Genomic DNA, 24,122 nt, shown 5'->3' with positions numbered 1-24,122 from the left:
ATGGAACCTCCTCTGAATAATCGGTCTGGGTACCCATTATCAGACACATGTGATTCCCTCCATGAGCTCTTTCGGGACTGGTCTCCTTTCTCAGGCTGCCATGGTTGTGGAGCCTGCATGGCCCTAGTTCACTTCTTATCAATTATGAGCCATTTGACAGACATTCTCGGTGAAGGCTTTGGGTCTTGGGCACGACCCACATTTCTGGACCCCAAGTATTAGGGTGTAAACCAAGTTCTTTCAGAAGGGGGGCTTTGAGCCTCTTTGTAGACCTGTCACAGCTGCAGATGATATGATAATGTTATGGGGCTTCTGGGGTATAGAGCTCTGATGTCTGAAGTGATTCTCAGTTTATGGCCTGGTTGGTGGGCAAGGTGTTAAGCAGTCGTTAATTACCACTTGCGGTTAGGGAAAATGTGGTGTTGGTTGACATGGACCCTTGTGGACTGCCTGAGACACTGGACCGTGGTGGATCAACTCAGCCCCCAAATATTCAGATGTATTCCCCTTGTGGGAGCACTGTTCATATTTCCCCTCCTCCCCCACTCTCTGCTCCCACACTCTGTGGAGCACCGATGGTATAGTGGATACAAGAGCATTTCACTCGGTCTCCAAGGAAAGGGAGATTGGCAGTCGCCGACACTATCACGATATTTCACCTGAGCGGCATTCATTTTCAGTGGTTCCCTCGAACCTATGGATTATTGGGACACTCTCTCCCCCTTCTAAGTTGGATTCTGCTATGGCTTTGGACTGTATGGGTTCTGCAGTATCTGCTGTTTGTTTGAGGTTTAAAGAGAAGTGGCCATGTAGCTTCATGACCTGACTTCGCCCCCTGCAATTTCCTTTTAACATACTGCCGAATACATTATATTCCCTGTAATATCTGGTCATGCCATGATCCTCCCATAAATTACTTAAATCCTTAATGTCTTGCTCTTTGATATGAAATAGAGGGTATGTTGCATACATGAAAAATCACTCTACACGTGTTTATTTATTCAGAAGTGAGCAGCTATGCTTTCTGATGCCAAGGGTGCTCATTTCTCAATAAAGTTTTGCTTTGCAGAAATGACCACACATGAGAAATATGTGAATAGTTAATTTCAATTTTCAGTTTGTTTAGTGGCTAATCTGTTATCACGCAGTTTCCATTACCTCTTCTAACATGATTTGAATATTTTAGCAACAACAGTTGTTCTCTACCTCTAAAGTTTAGTTGTCCCAAACAGTCATTTATATGATATAGCAGGGGTTAGAAATTGGGTTGAAAGTTGACTGGGATAGGACTCCTAGTCAAGCAGCAACCACAATCCTAGTCAGGATAAAAAGCAGGCAAACTCTAAATTAACCTGTGCTCGCCCTCTGGTAGCTTGGCACAGAGAAGTGCGGCTTAACTCAGGGGCACTGTGTAAAGTATTTGTGCAACACTTCAAACAGGAAAAGCAGTGAAAGCACCTCACAACATGATTCCACACCAGGTTAGAAAAATAGAACCTAATTTAATAAATAAAATAAGAAGAAACTGACAAAAATCCAAGGAGGGCCAGATACAGGGACCATTGGGACCCACTGAAGAAAAGTACCTTAATCCTGGCTGCGTTGACATCGAGGAAGCGGGGTGCAGCCAAGGTGATGCGTCATTGCTGATCCATGCAGCAGCAGCTATGTGCTGGTCCAGCAGCGGTGATGCATTGGCTCTGATGAGCAGGAGCTGTGATGTGGAGGTTTGGGGTCATTGTCGAGGCTGCCATTGATGGGGATGCAAGGACCTTGCACCGAGAAGAGTGTCACACAGTGGTGTTTCCAAAGGCAATGCATCGATCACTGCAGCAGAGGTGATGTGCCTGTTCTGATCCACACAGCAGTGATGATGTGTCAGTTTGACAGAGTAGGCGTGGGTTCTGCTGTAGCAAACTCCTTAGGCCCACTTCCAAGGGTCCAGTACTGGGTGGCACCACTTGGTAGGCCAGACTCACAGATGGCAGAGAGCAGGTGCAGAAGCAGTGTGGTTGGAAGTCTTTTATTCCCCCGAGACTTCAGACTCAGAATCACTCTGGGTTCAAGTGATACAGGCACCAAGGCATCCTTCTCACCCAGGCAGAGGCACAAAATGCAGCAGGAAGCACAGCATTGCAGGAGTCCAGCAAAGCAGCAGTCCAGAAGAATGTCCATCCTTCAGCAGTCCTTCTTCCTGGCAGAGTCTTCATAGGTCCAGCAGTGTACTGAACCTGCGATGTCTGAGGTTCAGTACACATATCTATTAGTGCCTTTGAAGTGGAAGTGGGGAAGACCTCAAAGACAGGTCTTTGAAGTGCACATGGGTCCTCCCTTCATGCCTTGACTCCAGACTCACTACAGGGGGATATGCAGCCCTTTGGGTGGGCACAGGACCCAACCTATTCAGGAAAAGTGATGCTGGATCCAGCTCCTCCCTCCCATCCTGCCAGAATGGTTCATCAAGTCACACCTAAGCTCCCACTGTGTGTGGCTGTCTACAGGGAAGACACAAAGCCAATCCGTGACCCACCCCAGACGTATGATCAGAGACAGGCAGCAGGCACCAAATGTCTAAAGTAAGAAAATTGCAACTTTCTAAAAGTAAAAAGAATAATTGATGAGCGCAATGCTGAACAATGTCAAACATTCTCTCCCAGTACAAAGACCTGGTCCTAAATCCTTCGTTTATTTACTCACTATGCCATTCTAGTTTGAACCCATCGATATGAAAATGAGTCTTGACCCTGTTTCCCATGGGAACAGTCCAGTCCTCCCTGGACCAGGAACAAGCATCCTAGGACTGGTTTCGGGGTATTACCCCTTATCAGCTAGGTCAGCTTAATTCCAGTGGCATGAAGAGCACAAGGCAAACTGGGGTGGTGTGGTGAGCAAATAAATTATGAATTCATGCCCAGATCTCTGTACTTGGGATGAGTGTTTGACATTGGTGAGCATTCTGTTCATCAATGTTTCTTCTTCCACGTTTCTAAAAGTGGCATTTTCAGAATTGCAATTTAAAATTCAATGTCACCATAAGTTTGGAGTTTAAATTGTGATTCCAGAGACCCCAAACGTGAAAAGTCTATCTCTTCACAACTGGGAATTACACGTATACTATGTAATAAGGTAATCCCAATGTTACCCTATGGGAGAGATAGACATTGTAGTAGTGAAAAACGAATTTTAGAGTTTTTCAGTACCAGGACATGTAAAACTTAAAAGTTACATGCCCTGACTTTTAAATACATTGCACCCTGCCCTCTGGGTTGTCCATGGCCTAACTTAGGGATGACATATGCATAAAAAGGGATGGTTTGTGCCTGGCAAGAGGTTTATCTTGCCAGGTCCAAATGGTAACATAAACTGCACACACAGCCTCTGCAATGGCAGGCCTGAGCCATGGATAGAAGGCAACTTAAGTGGGTGGCACAATAAGTGCTGCAGGCACACTAGTAGTATTTAATTTTCAGGCCCTGGGCACATGTAGTGCACATTACTCGGGACTTATAAGTAAATTAAATATGTCAATTGGGGAAGAGCCAATATTACCATGTTCTAGGGAGAGAGTGCATGCACTTTAACACTGCTTAGCAGTGGTAAAGGGCTCAGAGCTCTAAGATCAGCAAAAACAAGATCAGAACAAGTGGAGGAGGAGGCAACGAGTTGGGGGGTAGACCACCCTAAGGCTGACAACAGACAACTATCTTTCCATTCCTATATTAGTACTTGTATTCATTAATGCACACCAAATTACTAAATATTGCAACACCCAGGTCTAAAATGGAGTTTAAGTATCAGAAAACACTGTACTATGTGTAGTTCAAATGATAAGAGAAGGGACAGTGGCCACAGTTCTTAAGAGATTATGAAGTATGGAAATCATTTTCTCGTCATCTTGGTGTTATTTGGCGTTTTAAGTTTCAGTTTCGTTTTCTAATATGTTTTTGGACTCTGTTTTACATTTTTACTGTTTTAGTACTCTTTAAATACATTACACATTGCCTCTAAGTTAAGCCTGTCTGCTCTGTACAATTGCTACCAGGGGATGGAGCTCAGGGTAATTTTGAGACTTTATCTTATCTTAAGGGGGTTTTCTATAGCGCTCTGACACCATAAGTTTCCTGGCGCTGATCGGATGCTGAGAGGTGTAAAAGTGGGGGTCAAGCCAAAGGGACAGCGGGTTCCAGAGTTTGGGAGCCGAGTGAGCAAATCTACGGCCTTGATTGGGGGGGCAACTAAAAGCTGGTGATGTGAGGACCGTAGGTTGCGTACCGGACAGTATAGAGTGACCAGAGATTTAAGGAAGGCGGGAGAGGTCCCCGACACAGCTTTGAATGTCAGGCAGCCGATCTTAAACGCAGCCCTCTGTTCGACCGGCAGCCAATGGAGTTTGCGAAGTAATGGTTTCGCAGACTGCCACTTCGGGATTTTATAGGCCAATCTAGCCGCCTGGTTCTGCACAATTTGGAGTCTGTGGAGAAGGGATTTGGGTAGGCCATGGTACAGAGAATTTGAGTAGTCCAGGCGGGAGAGCACCAGGGCAATCAGGACTTGTATCAGAGCCTCAGGTGTAAGGAGGTGAGAGACTTTCCTGATTTTTCTTAGCTGGAACATACATGATGACACAACAGCACCCACCTAAGGCTTGAGGGAGAGCTCCGTGTCAATGATGACCCCAAGACTCTTTGCTGACTTAGCCGGAGCAGGCGGGGAGCCAAGCTCCACCGGCCAGAACTGTGGACCCCAGTAAGTGGGGCTGTTGCCCGGGAGAATTAGCTCTGTTTTCCCCGGGTTCAGCTTGAGCTGGTTAAGATTCATCCTTTGCTGGATGTGTAACATAACCGCTTGACAGTCGAGAGCTGCGTTGGGAGTGTTGAGGGGAAGGATAATTTGCAGATCGTCTGCATAGTTGAAGACGATGATGTCCCACCTCTTCAAAGAGTGGATGAGCGGTTGGAGGTAGAGATTAAAAAGCAGAGGGGACAGGGATGATCCCTGGGGTACTCTGCAGGTGGGTGGTTCCTTAGCGGCCGTGAAAGGACCTAAGTGGACCGCCTGGGTTCTGCCCGACAAGAAGGATTTAATCCAGGCAGAGGCCAGGCCCGGAATGCCGGCCTGCTCGACACGGTGGAGAAGGATGTTATGGTCCACCGTGTCTAACGCCGCCGACAAACCCAATAGGACGAGCGCCTGAGGTGCCCCTTTATCGGCATTACCCCATAGAGAATCCATAACTGCCAGGATCACAGCCTCGGTGGAGTGGGCTGGTCTGAAACCGGCTTGATTAGGTTCGAGGTAGTTGGAACACTCGATAAATTGAGAGAGGCAACTGGTGACGTGTGCCTCCAAGAGTTTGGATAGGTAGGGCAAAAGGGAAATAGGCCGATAGTTGGCAAGGTCCTCCGGGTCGGCTCCCGGTTTTTTCAGCAGGGGCACCAAAACAGCCTCCTTGAAGGAGTTGGGTACCGTGCCCGTCTCAAGAGAGATGTTTAACAGAGGCAAAATGCAATCCGGCAGAGCCAGGCAGATGTCGTGAAAAACAGAGGGGGGACAACAATCATTGGGTGAGCCAGATTTGACTCGGGCAGCAAGTTTGGCCAGAGTGGTAGAATCAAGGACGGGGAAGTATGATAGAGAGAGTGGGTTTCCAGGAGGGGAAGCTAATATGGCAGCAGAAGAGGCAGGAGGAATGGTATTCTTGATCTTAATAATTTTTTCGATGAAGAAACTGTTTAAGGCATTGCAGGACTCTTGGGTGGGGGCCTGAGAAGGGAGGGTTCTGGCGTCAGACGTGAGCTCGCTCATGACTCTAAAAATCTCCTTGGACTTATTAGGGGCGATGAGGATCCTTTCAGAAATATGTGAGGATTTTGCTGCTATAATTGCACTTTTGTATTTTTTCCATGCAGCGACGTATAGCTCTCTGTCGGTGGGCGAGTAGTTACGTCCCCACCTGCATTCCGTCTGGCGCAGCTCAAGTTGCTGAATTTTCAGGGTGGTATTAAACCACCTGTGTGACTTGCTGTGCCGGGAGTGAGGGAATCTGGAGAGGGGGGCGAAATGGTCGCTGGCTTTGGTAATCCAGCTGGAGAAATCCTCCTCCAGTGCATGGACAGTCGCGACACTGCGCGGCGGGGGACGAGTCTCAGCCAAGAACGAAAGAAAACCTTGAGAATCAAGGGCGCTCCATTTACGAGCGACCCCACCTACCAGAGGAGGAACCTTTACACGACCCCTGACTGTGATCACAGTGTCGATCATATGATGGTCCGACCAGATACAAGGAGTGATCACGGGGCAGGAGAGCGTGAGGTTGTGGGTCCAGATATGATCTAGGATATGGCCCCTGATATGGGTAGGAGAAGTGACAAGTTGGGTCATGTTAAGGCTGGAGAGAACTTCAAACAGCTCGGCCGCATGGGGGCCAGCGTCGCTATCATTGTACCAGTAGTTGAAGTCGCCAACGATAGCGACTCGGGCAGATGAGGTAAACAGGTTGGCTAGCTGTTCGCTGAAAGCGACAGGGAACAGAGGCATAGGATGGGGGGGGGCGATAGAGAGCAATAAGTGTAAGAGCTCCCTCTCCAGTTTCCAGGCTGATGATGAGGTTGTCCACATCAGCGAGGGAAAAAGAAGACGTGGAGATGAATTTGAACTCCTTTCGTATGACAGCTGCCACCCCTCCACCAGCGCGACCAGAAGGTCGGTTCATATTAAGCATGTAGTAGTCGGGGGGCAATGCTGCCAGGATGTCAGGGAGAGAATCATCAGTCAGCCAGGTCTCGGTGATTAAAAGGATATCGGGGCTTTCCTCGGTGAGGAGAAGAAAGAGATCAGCCTGGTGTTTTACAAATGAACGTGTGTTTAGGTATAATACACGGATGCGTGTTTCGCTAGTACTGGATCAGTGACATAATATCAACGGACAGAATATGGACTAGCAAAAATATCAATGCCAAAATATAGACAGACAGAATATTGAGTTTGTATCTACAAACAGGTAAGTACAAAAATATCGAGTCCAAAATATCGTTTACAAAAATATAGTTTAATAAAATATCGACTTTATTAAAAACAGTGTTAAATTAAATTAATAGTTAAAATTAATTACTAAAATATACTTAAATTAACTTATAATAATTAAATAATTAATGAAAGTTATAAAAATAAAAAAATCAATCATATTTGTTAAAACATATATATATATATAGTAACATAATATAATTAAATAATATCCAATATTATTACCGTACGATAGCAGAAGTGTAAAAATACTATTCCCACTCCAGGGAGTGCAACAGTAGGGAAAGCGTTGGATAGCATAGGGGTAAAAATTACTATTCCCACTCCAAATAGTGCAACAGTAGGGAAAGCGTTGGATAGCGTAGGGGTTAAAATTACTATTCCCACTCCAGGGAGTGCAACAGTAGGGAAAGCGTTGGATAGCGTAGGGGTAAAAATTACTATTCCCACTCCAGTGGGTGCAACAGTAGTGAAAGCGTTGGATAGCGTAGGGGTTAAAATTACTATTCCCACTCCAGTGGGTGCAACATTAGTGAAAGCATTGGATAGCGTAGGGTTTAAATTACTATTCCCACACCAGTGGGTGCAACAGTAGGGAAAGCGTTGGATAGCGTAGGGGTAAAAATTACTATTCCCACTCCAGTGGGTGCAACAGTAGAGAAAGCGTTGGATAGCGTAGGGGTAAAAATTACTATTCCCACTCCAGTGGGTGCAACAGTAGAGAAAGCGTTGGATAGCGTAGGGGTTAAAATTACTATTGCCACTCCAAAGAGTGCAACAGTAGAGAAAGCGTTGGATAGCGTAGGGGTAAAAATTACTATTCCCACTCCAGTGAGTGCAACAGTAGGGAAAGCGTTGGATAGCGTAGGGGTAAAAATTACTATTCCCACTCCAGTGGGTGCAACAGTAGGGAAAGCGTTGGATAGCGTAGGGGTTAAAATTACTATTCCCACTCCAGTGGGTGCAACATTAGTGAAAGCATTGGATAGCGTAGGGTTTAAATTACTATTCCCACTCCAGTGGGTGCAACAGTAGGGAAAGCAATGGATAGCGTAGGGGTAAAAATTACTATTCCCACTCCAGTGGGTGCAACAGTAGAGAAAGCGTTGGATAGCGTAGGGGTAAAAATTACTATTCCCACTCCAGTGGGTGCAACAGTAGGGAAAGCGTTGGATAGCGTAGGGGTAAAAATTACTATTCCCACTCCAGTGGGTGCAACAGTAGGGAAAGCATTGGATAGCGTAGGGGTAAAATGTACTATTCCCACTCCAGCGGGTGCAACAGTAGGGAAATCGATGGATAGCGTAGGGGTAAAAATTACTATTCCAACTCCAAAGAGTGCAACAGCAGGGAAAGCGTTGGATAGCGTAGGGGTAAAAATTACTATTCCCACTCCAGTGGGTGCAACAGTAGGGAAAGCGTTGGATAGCGTAGGGGTAAAAATTACTATTCCAACTCCAAAGAGTGCAACAGTAGGGAAAGCGTTGGATAGCGTAGGGGTTAAAATTACTATTCCCACTCCAGTGAGTGCAACAGTAGGGAAAGCGTTGGATAGCGTAGGGGTAAAAATTACTATTCACACTCCAGTGGGTGCAACAGTAGGGAAAGCGTTGGATAGCGTAGGGGTAAAAATTACTATTCCAACTCCAAAGAGTGCAACAGTAGGGAAAGCGTTGGATAGCGTAGGGGTTAAAATTACTAATCCCACTCCAGTGAGTGCAACAGTAGTGAAATCATGGGATAGCGTAGGGGTAAAAATTACTATTCCCACTCCAATGAGTGCAACAGTAGGGAAAGTGTTGGATAGCATAGTGGTAAAAATTACTATTCCCACTCCAGAGAGTGCAATAGTAGGGAAATTAAATACTTCATATATTATTTCAATAAATATAAATTAATATCTATAAAAAATTAATTAAAAGTAATTACCAATTTAATATAATATAATAATTAATCAATTACAATTACAAATTAAAAATAATTATTACAATTATTTACCTATTAATACAAATTAATTACAAATTAACAATTAATAATTTAACATTTAAAAATTAATTAACAATTAATTCAAATTAAATACAATTAAATAAATTGATTTATTTAATTAATTATAAATAAATAACTTCCCACCCTATTCCCCTATAAACCCACAACCCGCTAGAGAAAATATATTAGTAAAATTAACATAATTAGCAATTAATCAATTAATTAAAATTGATTGCCAATTAAAATGTAATTAATTACCAAATATAAATTAATTAACAATTACTTAAAATGAAGACCAATAAATACATTTACATATTTAATTAATAATAATAAAATTTCTTCCCACCCTATTCCCCTATACACCCACAACCCGCTACAGAAAATAAATTAGTAAAATTAACATAATTAACAATTAATCAATTAATTAAAATTAATTGCCTATTAAAATTTTATCAATTACCGAATATAAATTAATTAACAATTAATTAAAAATGAATACCAATAAATAAATTTACATATTTAACTAATTATAATTAAATTACTTCCGACCCTATTCCCCTATAAACCCACAACCCGCTACAGAATGAAACTACGCAAAAATAAAAAAACAAATTTCATTAATTAAAATAAATTATAACATAAATACACACTTTTCATACATATAATAACATAAAAAACACTATAAAAAATTAGATATTATTAAAAATTCGATAATTTTAATAACCTATATTATATACTTTGATATTTTAACTGTCTATATTTTTAACATTCGATATTACATTACTTACCTTAAAAACGATATTTTTGATGTCTATATTCTGTCCAGTCGATATTTTGTCCAATCTATATTTAAAACTCGATATTATGTCCATTCGATATTTTGTAGTCGATATTTTGACTGTTTACTGCTAGTACTGGGGCAGGCTGAAGGCTTACAGCTATGACGTGGGTAAAATGCTTTACGCGCAATGCCGAGTGATGAGACACGATCTAGGCTTGCCGGAGATAATACGCAATGTGCAGATTGTAGGTTCCTGAGAGCAGAGGGAGAGTAGGTAAGAGGAGTGACAGCATCCCTGGCCCCTGGGCCCGTCCGGCCGCGGACGGGCGCAGACGGGCAGGACTCTGGCACGACTCCGGCGCGATTCCGGCGCGTCCGCTGAACGCGTCCGCTGCGCGGAGGCATGGACGTCCCCTTTTATGCGCAACTAGAGCGCGAGGAATCCCAGCCACACACAATATGGCCGCCGCTATTCTGTACCCGGGACCAACTCCACAGCGTCAATACTCGGCTGGGAGTGGCCCAGGGCTGCGGGGAGGAGGAGGAAAGGAGTTAGCAGTAAAAAGCTTCTTTAGTCAAGTAATTTAGGCAATGTTGCTATTCAGTATTAAAAGGCCGATTTTTGCAAGATTTCCAATTAAGAACAAAGTTAAAAGCAGAGCAACACAGAGCAACACAACCTCCCGGCTTCCGCCTCAGGAGGGACTCAGACACTCAACAATCGAGCGCAGGGTCGAGAGAAGCCCCTTTTATGCGCAACTAGAGCACGAGGAGTCCCAGCCACACACAATATGGCCGCCTCTATTCTGTACCCGGGACCAACTCCACAGCGTCAATACTCGGCTGGGAGTGGCCCAGTGCTGCGGGGAGGAGGGGGAAAGGAGTTAACAGTAAAAAGCTTCTTTAGTCAAGCAATTTAGGCAATGTTGCTATTCAGTATTAAAAGCGCCGATTTTTGCAAGATTTCCAATTAAGAACAAAGTTAAAAGCAGAGCAACACAGAGCAACACAACCTCCCGGCTTCCGCCTCAGGAGGGACTCAGACACTCAACAATCCCTGAGAAGGATTGTAATTCTTACTTGAGGTGGGCACTTACCCCCTACACCTAATCATGAGGCCTGGGCGGTGAACTCTGCTCCGTTCATGGAATTTGTAGGGGTTTCTGCACTCCGCAGAGAGCAGAAAACTCCGCTTCGCGTATGGTGAGTTTGTGATCTTCGTGAGCGCAAGCTGCCTCTCGGGTAGAATTTCTACCCAAACTGTAGGAATACCAGCGCAAACTGCAGTCCGCACTGCACTCTGCCACTCGTGGAGCTCCTCGGATTTCTTTTGTAACTTCGCAGAGTTCCGCGTAGCAAAACTCCAGGAGCTACGCCCAGGCCACTAATAACCCAATTTCTTACACATTTCATTAGCATTTGAGAAGAACTGCTAAATTGCAGAGGCATTTTTGTAGTTTCATTTAGGCATACAAATGCATTAGGCTTACCTAGGAAAAGCGTAAAAGACAGTTGAACAAAGGGGATTCATCTCTTTCGGAATGTAAAATATATTGTTGGACTTTTCAGTTGAAAAAGAGCAAAGTTCTGATTGCACTCCAGACGAAAGTGAAATTTTCGAAACGTGCAACTGAAAGTCCAGCAATTGGATGTCAATGCGTGGTATGATGTAAGGTCCAAGTATGTACTATATAATTCGGTCCCCCTTATGGGATTCTCCTGGGACCTCAGGGCGTCTGAAAGGTGTTCTTAGTTGACCTCTGCAGCAGGAAGACTTTATGAGCTGGGACCATCTGTTGGAATGAACTAGATTTCAAACTTGGAAATATTTAAATGAAAGGATGATTGGGAAACTGTCAAGATTTAAATATATACAGTTGGCGAGCTAGATTTAATCCCAAAAATGAAATGTAGTGGGTCCGTGTGAGATGGAAGTAGAATTGCATAAATTGCTCAAGGGAAAAAAGATATTTCAACATGGTATTGGGGGCTCTGTGAAGCACTGGGGGAGAACTCTATCCCAGCAGACAGAGTGTTGGCTGGATGCTAGCACATGAAGGAGCTTGAAGATTTATGGCATGTATCCTGAATGCTCTTCAGTTAATTGTGGGATCTGCTGCACTTAGAGAAAGAAGTATTTTTTCACTTGGCGCAGAATGTCTTGGACACTTAAAAGATTGGCCAAGCAGAGGTCCACTGAAGAAAGTGCATGTTGCCAAATGTGGATGAAATTCATATGTTTATCAGCTGCCTGGAGTTAGTCACTTTTTGGAAGCATGTGATCAAGACAATGGCTTCTATTATTTTTCAAAAATTGAAGTAAGCCACACTTTGGTTCTCTTTTGGGTAACATAGGCAGATTGAATAGTGCAGCTGGTTCATAAGAAATTATTGTTATTCTTTTTTCAAAATCTTGTATTGCTTGAGAGATGCAAAAAATGCAATGTATGGGTCTCACGTCACTCCCTTTGGTATGTGAGTGGGTTTAATTAGTGAAGACGACAGATATGCTAGATAGGAAATGCTCAAGGGAAACAAAAGTGGGATTTAAAGAGTGCTTGAGGTATGATCGGAGAGAGTGGTGGTTTGCTGAAAAGATTCCAATAATTACGACTTTTCAGTTGAGATGGACTGCAAGGGCTTGGCTGTCATGGGATATCCAAAGGTAAGAATTCAGGTGTTTAAGGGGTCAGTGGTAATATCTATGGGGGGCTATGTGAAATTCGAGGTACGATGAGAACATCTGAAGGGGAAATGAGGTATAGAAACAGGAGATTACAGATTTAGCAGATAAGCTGATTATTTACCGAACAATGCAGTGGCCATGGGTTTGGAGAATGGAGAATGGAGGTGCAATCGCTACCGCAGGTAATATGGTGATGCTGTGTAATTGACTTCAAGTGTATGGGTTTAAAATTACAATGATTCATTTTAAAAAGTTGTTAAGGTTCATGCAGCTGCATGGAATTTGCCGGTACTAAAGCTGTTGCTAAAATATTTCATGCATGTCATTGGGGATCTGATTGATATACACTAGGAATAAAGTGATGCATTTACTCATTTAGAACGAGGTTCCACAGGTTGCATTTATTTTGTCTCCTTCCCCCCAGCTATCTTGAACAGGTCTGCCTACATAAAGTGAACAGGTGGGGCTGTCACTCACATCTCAAAATATTCCATGTCAGGTGTGAATAACACATCCAGCCTTTAGATTTGAAGAGAGTCCTTAGAGTTTCTTTATATTGAACTGTAAATCCAGAAATACATTGCCAGAATGCAAATAACTAAGGTGTTCAACTCACACATAGCTGTAAATATTACTTGAGGTTTTTTTCCCACCATCAGCCAATCAACCTAGAAATAGCACACAAACTCTGTTTCGTCAAAGAGTTTTGAGCACATTGTGCACCCGTAATAGCAAACTGGCACAATGGCTCAGTGGGTTATATCTGTTATCATATTCAAGTCACAAGTGCAAATCCTGGCATGACCCACTCGGTCGTTCATCTTTCCAAATGATATACAGAAGCGACCGACCGGGGCCAGGGGCACCCCACTATGCCCAAATTATCACTTACTCTTCCCCCCAACTCCTCAGTCTCCAGGGTTCCGGGTCTCTACCCGCTCCCGTTCAATCCCTTATATCTTCTCTTGACTTGATTCCTTCCCCCCTTACCCCCAAAGGAGATACTAGCCTAGCCTCACCTAGGTCCCTCTCAGCTTACTACCTTAACACCCGGTCAGCAGTGGCCCACTCGCACGAACTCTCGGTACTATTGGATCTCCACGCACCGGATCTTCTCTTTTTAACAGAAACATGGTTTAGCGACGACTCTCTCCCCGTTTTACTGGCCACCCTCCCCGCCCCATATTACGCCCTACGTGCCGACCGTTCTGCTGGTAGGACGGGAGGTGGTGTAGCGGTTATTGCCCGAACTGATCTTCCCTTTCAATTATTACCTATGCCAGGTATCGCCACTACAGAGTATCTGGCATTCGTACCACTGCTACCCCCCCCTTACTTGCTTTCTCATTTACCGTCCCCCCAAATCACCTTTATTATTTCTCCCTGAGTTTCAGGAGGTATTGGCCACTCTTACGGTGAATAACTCCTCTATTTTACTACTTGGTGATTTCAATTTTTGGCCCACAGACCCAGCAGAATGTCCATCTTCTCGCGAGTTCTCAGACTGCCTTCAATCCCTCAATTTTTTACCCCGTGTTCACTCCCCCACCCATGTTAAAAATCATATCTTAGATCAGATCTGGACGTTGAATTGTCCGGTAGACTTCTTATCTATCTCACCCTGTACCTGGTCCGACCACCACCTGATCTCATTTTCCCTTCCCATCAACCTCTCTGTTAGGCCCCCGCTTCCCAAGAACGTGTGGGTTCGATCATGGAGTCGAGTGGACCTCGAAAAACTATCCATCTCATTAACCTCCTCCCTCCCCACCTTACATGGTTTATCCTCCCTCTCTCAGGCCAGTGCTATTGAACACTGGCTCTCCTCAAGCTGCGACTCCGTCGCCCCGCTAAAACGGGTAACTTCAAAGCGAGAAAGGGACCCCAACCTGTGGTTCAATGAGGATCTCAAAACCTCCAAATTAGCGGTACGCCGAGCAGAGCGTGCCTGGAGGAGGAAATACTGTCCCTCTCTCAAATCTGACTTTATTAATACTCTGACCCTATACAAAAAGGCCATCTTAGCTGCCAAAACTGCCTACTTCTCTTCTAAGATCCTTGCAGCAGAGAATCAATCAAGGGAAATTTTCTCTATTGTCCACAAGCTGGCATTTTCCGACAGGACATCACTCAAGCCCATTCCCTCCCCGGATCTCTGTCACTCCCTAAATAAATTCTTCATAGAGAATATTAATATCATTAAAGCTAATATCCCCCCTCCGTCCCCATCCTTTGTCGACCCTCAGTGCCCTCCTCCTAAGGGACAACTTAACGCCCTCCCTTCTTTGACTAACGAACTACTGTCCACGATTATCCCTCTTGTTAAATCTGGTTCACCATTAGACATTTGCCCTGCACATATCCTTCGTCATATTTTCACCTCGTGCCCGGATCCAGCCCTTCACTTCCTCAATGGCTCTCTTGCCCAGGGGGTTGTTCCCAGCCCCCTGAAGACTGCAGTCATTGTCCCCATTTTGAAGAAACCCAGAGCAGACCCCTCGGTTCCCTCCAACTACCGTCCCATCTCCCTCCTACCTTTTCTAGCAAAGGTGCTCGAACGTCATGTCACCTGTTCCCTGAGCACTTTTGTGGAGAAACATGGAGTCTTGGCCCCCCGCCAGGCCGGTTTTCGCCCCGCACACTCTACTGAGTCCGTTATACTTTCGGTCCTTGACAACGTCAGGGAGGGTATGGTTACCGGCCAGACCCAGGCTCTGGTCCTTCTCGACCTCTCGGCCGCCTTTGACACGGTTGACGACACCATCTTGCTTTCTCGTGTCAGGGCGGCTGGGATCGGAGGGACTGCCCTGGTATGGCTGTCTTCCTTCCTGAGTGACCGCACCCAGGCCGTTCGCCTGGGTGATTTCTCTGCGGACTTTCAGAGAGTGCAGTGCGGGGTCCCCCAAGGTTCCTCTCTTTCACCCCTCTTGTTTAACTTTTACATTTCCCCTTTAATTTTTGCACTGCAGCAAATGGAGGTCGACGTATATAACTATGCGGACGACCTCCAACTTGTGTTCAATCTATCCTCCTCCCATGCTTCCATCCTCAACTTCCAGTCTATTATGATTTTTATCCGGGACTGGATGAGCCACAATCATCTGAAACTCAACCCAGACAAGACTGAGTTGATGCTGACGGGTGGTTCATCCAGTCCCTGGTCCACCCTTTTCTGGCCCCCTTCCCTTGGCTCCCCCCCATCCCATCCACCTCAGTTAAAACCTTAGGCATTAAATTCAACACTGACCTCACCCTTCACTCCCAGGTTAGCGCGGTGGTGTCCTCTTCCTTCCTGTCACTTCGCACCATTCGCAAGGTATCCCGCTTTTTTTCCTTTGATGCCCTGAAAATGATCATCTTGGCAATGGTTATCTCCCGCCTGGATTATGGCAACGCCCTATATGCAGGCCTCCCTGCTTATAGCTTAAGGGGTTTGCAACTTATACAGAACCAGGCGGCACGGCTAGTTTTTAATCTCCCAAAATTCCATCATGTAACGCCCCTTCTCAAATCACTGCACTGGCTTCCTGTGCGTGAACGTGTCCAGTTTAAGCTTGCTTCCATCACCTGTCAAGCACGACTGGGCACGGCCCCGGCCTTCATCATATCAGAACTAGGCCCCTACGTTCCTACTAGAGCACTACGTTCAGCTTCACAAGCTCTTCTGACAGTTCCCCGCTTCCGTAGGAAGAAATGGGGAGGATCTAAGTTCTCGTTCCTCGCACCTACTCTATGGAATTCCTTGCCTTTAGAGCTGAGGTCCACCCCCCTTTACCTTCAATTTCGGAAAAAGCTTAAGACCCACCTATTCACCAAAGCTTTTAATTAGCCTCTCACCACTCTCTCCCCCGTGCCTCACCCTCTCGCACCTTCTCCTTCTTTGAAGTTTGTTGCAGCGCCATGAAACCGCTGGTGAAAGTGCGCTTTTCAAATAATTTTAAATTCAAATTCAAAACCTGTGGTATTAGCAACAGCTCTGCTAATGGGCGCAGTCTTGTCCATGGCCTCTAAGTTGGAGAGGAAGATAAGCTAGACACTCCATATTATCACCTTTTTCACTGAGAGATGTCAGGTTCACCTGTGCCAAGTTCAGGCAGCTCATCCAGGCTTGTTCATCATTGCATTCTGGGATTGGCATATTTGCAACTGGCAACTAACGACAAACACCACAATGCCAACGGGAGCCCGAAAAAACCACCTATTATAAAAGTAAGGCTCTTGCGAACGATTGTAGTCAATTAACTCCTCTGGTCTGGAGTGGTTTAATGCAATACTTCCTGATCAAACAGTAATCTTGTGTCTATAGTCCAAAGCACTTGCTAATGATGGAAAGGGATCGGCAACTTTAGACGAAGCATGGATTGGTTGGAAACATGGACAGAAGAATGCCCGATGTATAAGAGCCTGTATCTCATAGGAAAACAATTGAATCTGGAAAAATGTCCATATTTTCTACATTGAAAAGTTTGGCCTTTCAATGTTCCTGCATGTTCCCGCCAAATGTCACATAAGCCCAGACCTAGGATAGTTCAGTGTTTAAGGGGTATTTGCAATCAAACAGGCATGAATCTATTGAAAACATTAAGTTACGCGATATTAAATTCTCTTCCAATATCTCAGGAGGAGGAAAATCCACCAAGTTAATAGGAATGCAGTTCAGGGCTATTGGAGCATCTATATCCGCTTCAAAGAACATTGCATGTGTGACCACCATTTGGTTAAATTTAACTTTTACAATGACCCACCACACTGAATTATCTGTTCAAAAGTCAAAGACTTTCACTTCTGAATTCTGCCTGAACACAATGGCAACCCTTTTTGAAAGGGGAGATTGATTTGAGTACATCACTTGCTGTGCCCACTGTGTTTAAATAGTGCCTCACATTCTGGGCTAGTACAATGAGTTCTGGATGACTCCTGGAGTCCCTCTTCCCTTGGACCCTCACCCACCACCAGCACCCACGTACGCAGCCTTGGAATCATTGACAGTGAACTCTCCATGAGACGCCAGGTCAACTCAACTGCCTCCACCTGTTTTAACACCCTCAGAATGCTACTGAAAGTCTTCATATAGATCCCTACTGGCACCAGGAGAACCATCTCCCATGCCCTCATCACCAGTCAATTCGACTTCGGGAATGCCCTCTATGTCGGAAACACCTCCCACCTTCCTCCTCCTCGATCACCTGCAAACCATTCAGAACTCGTGCATGAGCATCATCCTAGAACTGCCCAAATTGGCCCACTTCACCCCCACCTCCGTAGCCTGCACTGGCTCCCCGTCAGGAAAAGGTGCCCCTTCAGGCTGCTCATGCACGCCTAGAGAGCTCTCCACAACACGGAACCAGAATACCTGAACAACCGCCAGACCTTCAACGGGCCCAACAGACACCTGTGATCTGCTGCCCTGGCCCTCACCACCATCCCACTCATCCATCGCACCCAAACCGGATGTTGTTCCTTTTCCCATCTCACAGCCAAGGCCCGGAATGACCTCCCCATCCACCTCCGAACATCAACATGCCTCGCCGAGTTCAGGAGCGGGCTCAAGACCTGGCTATTCGAATAGACTCACATCACGCTGGTCTCTGGATAGCCCTTGGGTGATTAGTGCATTATACAAAACTCTGATTGATTGAGTAATGTTAAATGGGACTCACAGTTTTGGAGCTACTTCAAGGATCTCGTTTGTTTGGCCCTTACATATAAACCATTTAAATTCCAGAATAACAGAGAAAACCCCTTAGACCCCTGAATAATTATTATAACCATCAACAAATCTCTTTCATTAGATACTAAAATACAAGAAAAGAGTACAATCATTTGTTATAATTTTTTATTTTTAACTCACATGCTGCCACCAGGTTTACTCTCTCTTGGAAAACCTTCCAAGAGTTACCTCAAGTCATACTGAAGGGCTGTAAAGGGCACCATGGTATGGCTGGGGACCCATCTCTATAGGTACCCGGCATCACGCCAATCACAATCCATCCCACTATCATATTTCTTTTAATGTTTGTGATTAAACCAAACCTCATCTACTTTATGAAAGTTATACATTTGATCTGCCACTTTATCCTGAGCATTACAGGAAATTTAATCTGTACTTTGCTACTGGTTTATGCAATTCCTCCAAACGTTTGACTGGTTCTCCATCGCGGTCTTTTTTTTCATGACAAATGTCTTATTGAACATGAAAAGAAAGATTTTAGCCTCAAAGATTTTTACTTTTAAGGCTGCTGCAAGAATCAGATCACTGACAGTATATTAGAAAAAAAATAATCATGTGGACAGAATATCATGTCAAAAATATTGAGGACCAAAATATCGAGACGGTAAGTACAAATAGGTAAGTATAGATTTCATATTCTTAACTCCACATCTACATACATTGAAGATATATAGATATACATATTGTCAAGGTACATATATCTGGAGCTATATATACTAAAACTTTGCTTACCAACAGGAACTTTCCTTCACAATACTTTTGTCCACAAATTTCTTGACACAATCTTTTGTCTGAGGAAGCAAAGGACACACAATTGATGGACGGAATGCAGAACAAATCAAAACATTCACCCCCAGTCAAGAGATCTAGGTTAAATCCATCATTCTTTTGCTCATCATGCCACCCCAGTTTAGACCTGGCCATGTGAAAATCAGTCTTGAGACTGTGCCTCATGGGAACAGTCCAGTCCGAACTGCCAAGCCAGGTCCTCCCTCGACTGGAAACAAGCATCGTAATGTAAATGTAAATGTATTGCGACTTATATAGCGCACGTCTCACCCGAAGGTATCAAGGCGCTTGCTTAGGGAACCCGTCCTGGTATTCCCCTGTGAGATACCCCGGCAGGGTATCCACAAGGTGAAAGCCAGGCATCCCGCCGCGAGGGGCCGTAGTGGAGATTAAGCAAGCTATTGCCCAGAGTCGCAGAGTGTGACCCCGTGAGTCGAGTAGGCACAGGAGCGAGAATTGTCGAGTCTGTGGAATTTTTTTTTTTTGAGCCCGAGACCCGCCGAGGCAGGGAATCGAACCCTGGTCCACGGCCGATCTCAGCTTCCGGGTCTGCCGCCTCTAGCCACTGAGCCACGCTCCTCTTTCACCCCTCAACAGCCAGGATAGCTTGAATCCAGTGGCACAGTGAGCATGGGCTCATGTCTGGGCATACCCGGTGCACTTCGGACGAGGATGCAAAAGACACACAATTCGGGCTGGACTGTTCACATTGGGCACAGGGTCAAGACTGATTTGCATATGGCTAGGTTGAAACTGGAATGGCACAGTGAGCAAAAAAATGATTTAGGCCTAGATCTCTGTACTGGGGTGAATGTATGACATTGTTCTGCATTCTGTCCATCAATTTGTTTTTGCATTTGTCACCCCGAGTTGTTCGAGTATGCCCAGACATGAGTCCCATGCTCTCCATGCCACTGAAGTCGCGCTATCCTGGCTGATGAGGGGTGAAACCCCAAAACCGGTCCTAGGATGCTTGTTTCCAGTCCAGGGAGGACATGGTCTGGTAGTTCGGGCTGGACTGTTCCCATTGGGCACAGGGTCAAGACTGATTTGCATATGGCTGCGTTCAAACTGGAATGGCTTGGTGAGCAAAAAAACGATGGATTTAGGCCCAGATCTCTGTACCGGGGTGAAAGTATGACATTGTTCTGCATTCTGTCCATCAATTGTTGTTTTTGTAATTGTCACCCCGAGTGGTTCGGGTATGCCCAGACATGGGTCCCGTACTCTCCATGCCACTGGAGTCAACCTATCCTGACTGATGATGGGTGAAACCCCGAAACCGTTCCTTGGATGCTTGTTTCCAGTCCAGGGAGGACCTGGCCTGGCAGTTCGGGCTGGACTGTTCCCATTGGGCAGAGGGTCAAGACTTATTTGCATATGGCTGGGTTCAAACTGGAATGGCATGGTGAGCAAAAAACAATAGATTTTGGCCCAGATCTCTGCACTGGGGTGTGTGTATGACATTGTTCTGCATTCTGTCCATCAATTGCTGTTTTTACAATCTTTCGTCCAGCAATATTTTTGAATCTGTTTTTTAACTAAATATGTTAATAAATTTACCAAGAATTTCCTTGGCTCCTTACTGTTAAGTTTCAGCATGAATGGATTTTGATGATGTCTCGGGTTTTCATGCTTCATTTCTATATTCATACTATCCCTTAGTACCAACCCTTGCAGAAAATTGACAACCAATCTCTCTAAGCCATTCTCTTCTGTTCAATCGGGAACATTGAGGATCCCTGGATTATCCTGTCTCGCCTGATTTTTAAGTCTTTCAAAATGTTCTAAAATAGCCATATCCTGTAACTGGCCAATCTCCTGAGAATTACTTTCTAACTTAGATTTGGCTGTCTGCATAGTGCACTCCAACGTTTTAGTTCTAATATCTAGGCGAGGGAACCCCAACATTTTCTTTAGTACGAGGTATTTATATTAAATGGATATCATCCTGATATAACATATACTATTAGAATTGGTTTTGTGACCACAGAAAACATACAAGGCTCATTAGTGGCCAACATATGCATGATTACCAGCAGTAGTCACCACAGTGCACCAGGTAGGTCACCGACAGTAATGTAAAAAATGATCTGTCAATGTGGGACGTCTCTGCATGTGTAATAAATAGAAGCCATACCTGCAGTTCTCTGGGACAGAGTTAATAATATCAGTATTACGTCTCTAGCACAGCATGATTTATCACTCAAACATCAGCATTAAATATATTTTGGAAATAAACAATTTTTCTCCAAACATCAGCTTACTTGTTATCAAAATACACACATTTATGTCTCGAATACACATTTTTCAATTTACTTATACTTGAATTCATTCAACCAAAGAATACACACATTTATGTCTCGAATACACATTTTTCAATGTACTTATACTTGAATTCATTCAACCAAAGAAAAGCTTCTAGAAGGCTGAGTTGCACACCAGAGAGCTACATACATGTAGGCCATCCAGCTTTTTCCTCTGAGGAACAACATGGCACTTGAATTTCTTTTCAATTTGTTTCTGAGATTTTGAATCTAATCAGTTTAGTTGTAAGATCACTTAGCATTCACTAAACCAGCCCATTCTTAAAAGATTTGGATGCCCTGAAAGATCCAATGTCACTACTTTACTCCTCAAATCAATGTGACAAACCCCCTTCATAGCGTTCAAGACTGCTGATCCGTTACAATCTTCTTGGGAAGAACCATTAGATACAGTTCAGGCAAAAAACTCAAACTCATTGGCAGTTGCAACTGCAAAATCAAGTATTTTCTCCTGTTTCTTGATTTATTAAGTCTGCCAAAGCTCAACAAATGAGAGTTTTGCTTTGTAAATCTTTATTCAATACTGAATTATTGGGGGGTGTGGCTTGCACGCCGAGGCGTCATGGCGGACCCGGTGTGAGCTCCGCATCAACGCGGGACTCCGACACAACCAAAGAACCTCATTTGGCCGCTATTCCGATTTCGGGAAGCGGCCCAGGATAAATGAGGGTGCAGTGAGTCTCAATGCCGCTTCTGGCATTCCGCTTGTCTTTTTTGGACCCGAGAGCCGCAGCGGTGATTCCCACCTCAGAGAGATGCGTGTGCCCGCCATTTTGAATCGCGGCGCCCCCATTTTTTCTCGTTTTTTTCTCCTGTTTTCTCTATTTCTGCCCATCTTTCCACACGGCTGGATTATAATGACTCAATTAATATTTCATGGCATTTATAAGTAACAGTTGGATTGCACAGTCTTGAAAAGGTTACGTTCTGGATAGCATATGGATGAAAATAATATACTGTAAAGAAAAGGTTCCATTTAAAGCAGTGCGCCTGTCTAGTGCATCAGCTATGTGCCTTTGAGCTTTTAAATACTATTTACTTCATCTGAAACATTTCAACACACTAATTGAACTATCAATGTGCCATTTTTAATCATATTTTGTAGCATTTTGGAAATGCAACATGCAACATGTTTCTCTCCTCAGCAATTACTATGTTGGTTGTCTGATGTAATTTCTTCAATGGTCCGTTATCATTGTACATCATAGGAACTGTACTATCTGTTATGTGTTTGAAGGATTCGACAATATACCTTCTATAACAACACAAATAATAATTTCACCTCATAAATTCTTATGGGACGTATGCAGCCAGCACTAATTGTTACAAACCGATCCTGTCAGCAAGCAACAATGGCTAGTGATTTATATATTGCTAAATGATCCTCCTCAGGCGCAAAACCAAAAAGGCATAAGAACGATTCGCCTTCTCCTATTCTCTCCTCACAGAATCCTGTTCTGGACTCTATATTAGACGACGTACGTGGTCTCCAGCCTTTATGTCCACTACCAATGAAAAATTAAAACAGATTGAGGAACGATGGATTGTTATGGAGGGAAAGGTTCTAGAACTTGAACGGGTTAGCGACCTTCAAGATGTTTCTTCAAAGATTCCTTTATTAGAACAAGAAATCCAAAAATTAAAAATTCCCGCTGAGGACCTTGAAAACCGTAATCGAAGAAATAATCTGCGCCTTTATGGCCTTCCAGAACATATTGAAGGTCCTGACATGATATCATTTCTGCAGAAGTTCCTTCCAGAACTTTTAGACCTTCCGTCATCCTCATCATCCCTCAATATACAAAGAACGCATCGTCTTGACCGTCTGCACCCTAATTCAATCAAGCCATGTAGAATTATAATGCTGTTCTGGAATTCACCAAACTCATGCAGGTTCTGAGGACAGTAAGACTCAAACGTCGTCTTGTCTGGTCCGGCCATAATATTTTCATCTCTCAAGATCTTTCTAATGCAACATCGCAAAGAATTTCTCGCTCTGCGTCCTCAAATGAGACATCTTAACATCCAATATGGAATCCTTCATCCGTGCCTTTGTAAAATCACACATGAAGGACTCTCACACTCTTTTGATTATCCTGAGAAACTTAAACTCTTTCTTCATAAAATGTCCTCTTGTGGCATGGATACTAAAATTGGACTTTTCTTCAATTACAGGATCCTTAATATTATTCTAAATAGTTCATTTATCTGATGTTCTTTGATTATTCAATGTTTTCTTCTTTATGAGTTTCTAATTTTATCCAGTTTTTGTCACCATTGTCCGCGTCCTTCGACGTCACCATGCTCCTCTCAACTCGTCTACTCCTTTCTTGTTTACCTCTTCTATTTTTCTGTCTCTTTCCTCTTATCTTTTTCTCTTTTCTTTCTATTTCTGTCGCTCCCTTCTTTCTTTGATTTTCTTTTATGGTAATTGTTCTATTTCTTGTAAAGTTGCCTCTTCCTCATATAATAATAGTTTTCGTTCTCTTTCTTTTTGTTGGTCTTACAGTGTAGTGTTCCTGTTTCCTCATGTACCCCCTAATCCTTCATCATGTTTAACGTCATCTCGTGAATTGTGCGTAGTCTAGGACATCCTGTTAAACGTCAAAAGGTATTGTCTCATTTAGCTAAACTTAACGCCCAAGTTGCATTTTTACAGGAAACTCATTGCAATGATGTGGAATCTCTTAAACTTAAACGTCAGTGGTATTCATGGTGGTGTTGCTATACTATTTCACAAGTCTATTGATGCCCAAATAGTGTCATCAGAATGTGACTCCAATGGTCGTTGTGTGCTGG

This window comes from Lissotriton helveticus, chromosome 3_1 (genome assembly GCF_964261635.1).
Source record: "Lissotriton helveticus chromosome 3_1, aLisHel1.1, whole genome shotgun sequence".
Classification (NCBI taxonomy): Eukaryota; Metazoa; Chordata; class Amphibia; order Caudata; family Salamandridae; genus Lissotriton; species Lissotriton helveticus.
This window is presented reverse-complemented; position numbering follows the sequence as displayed.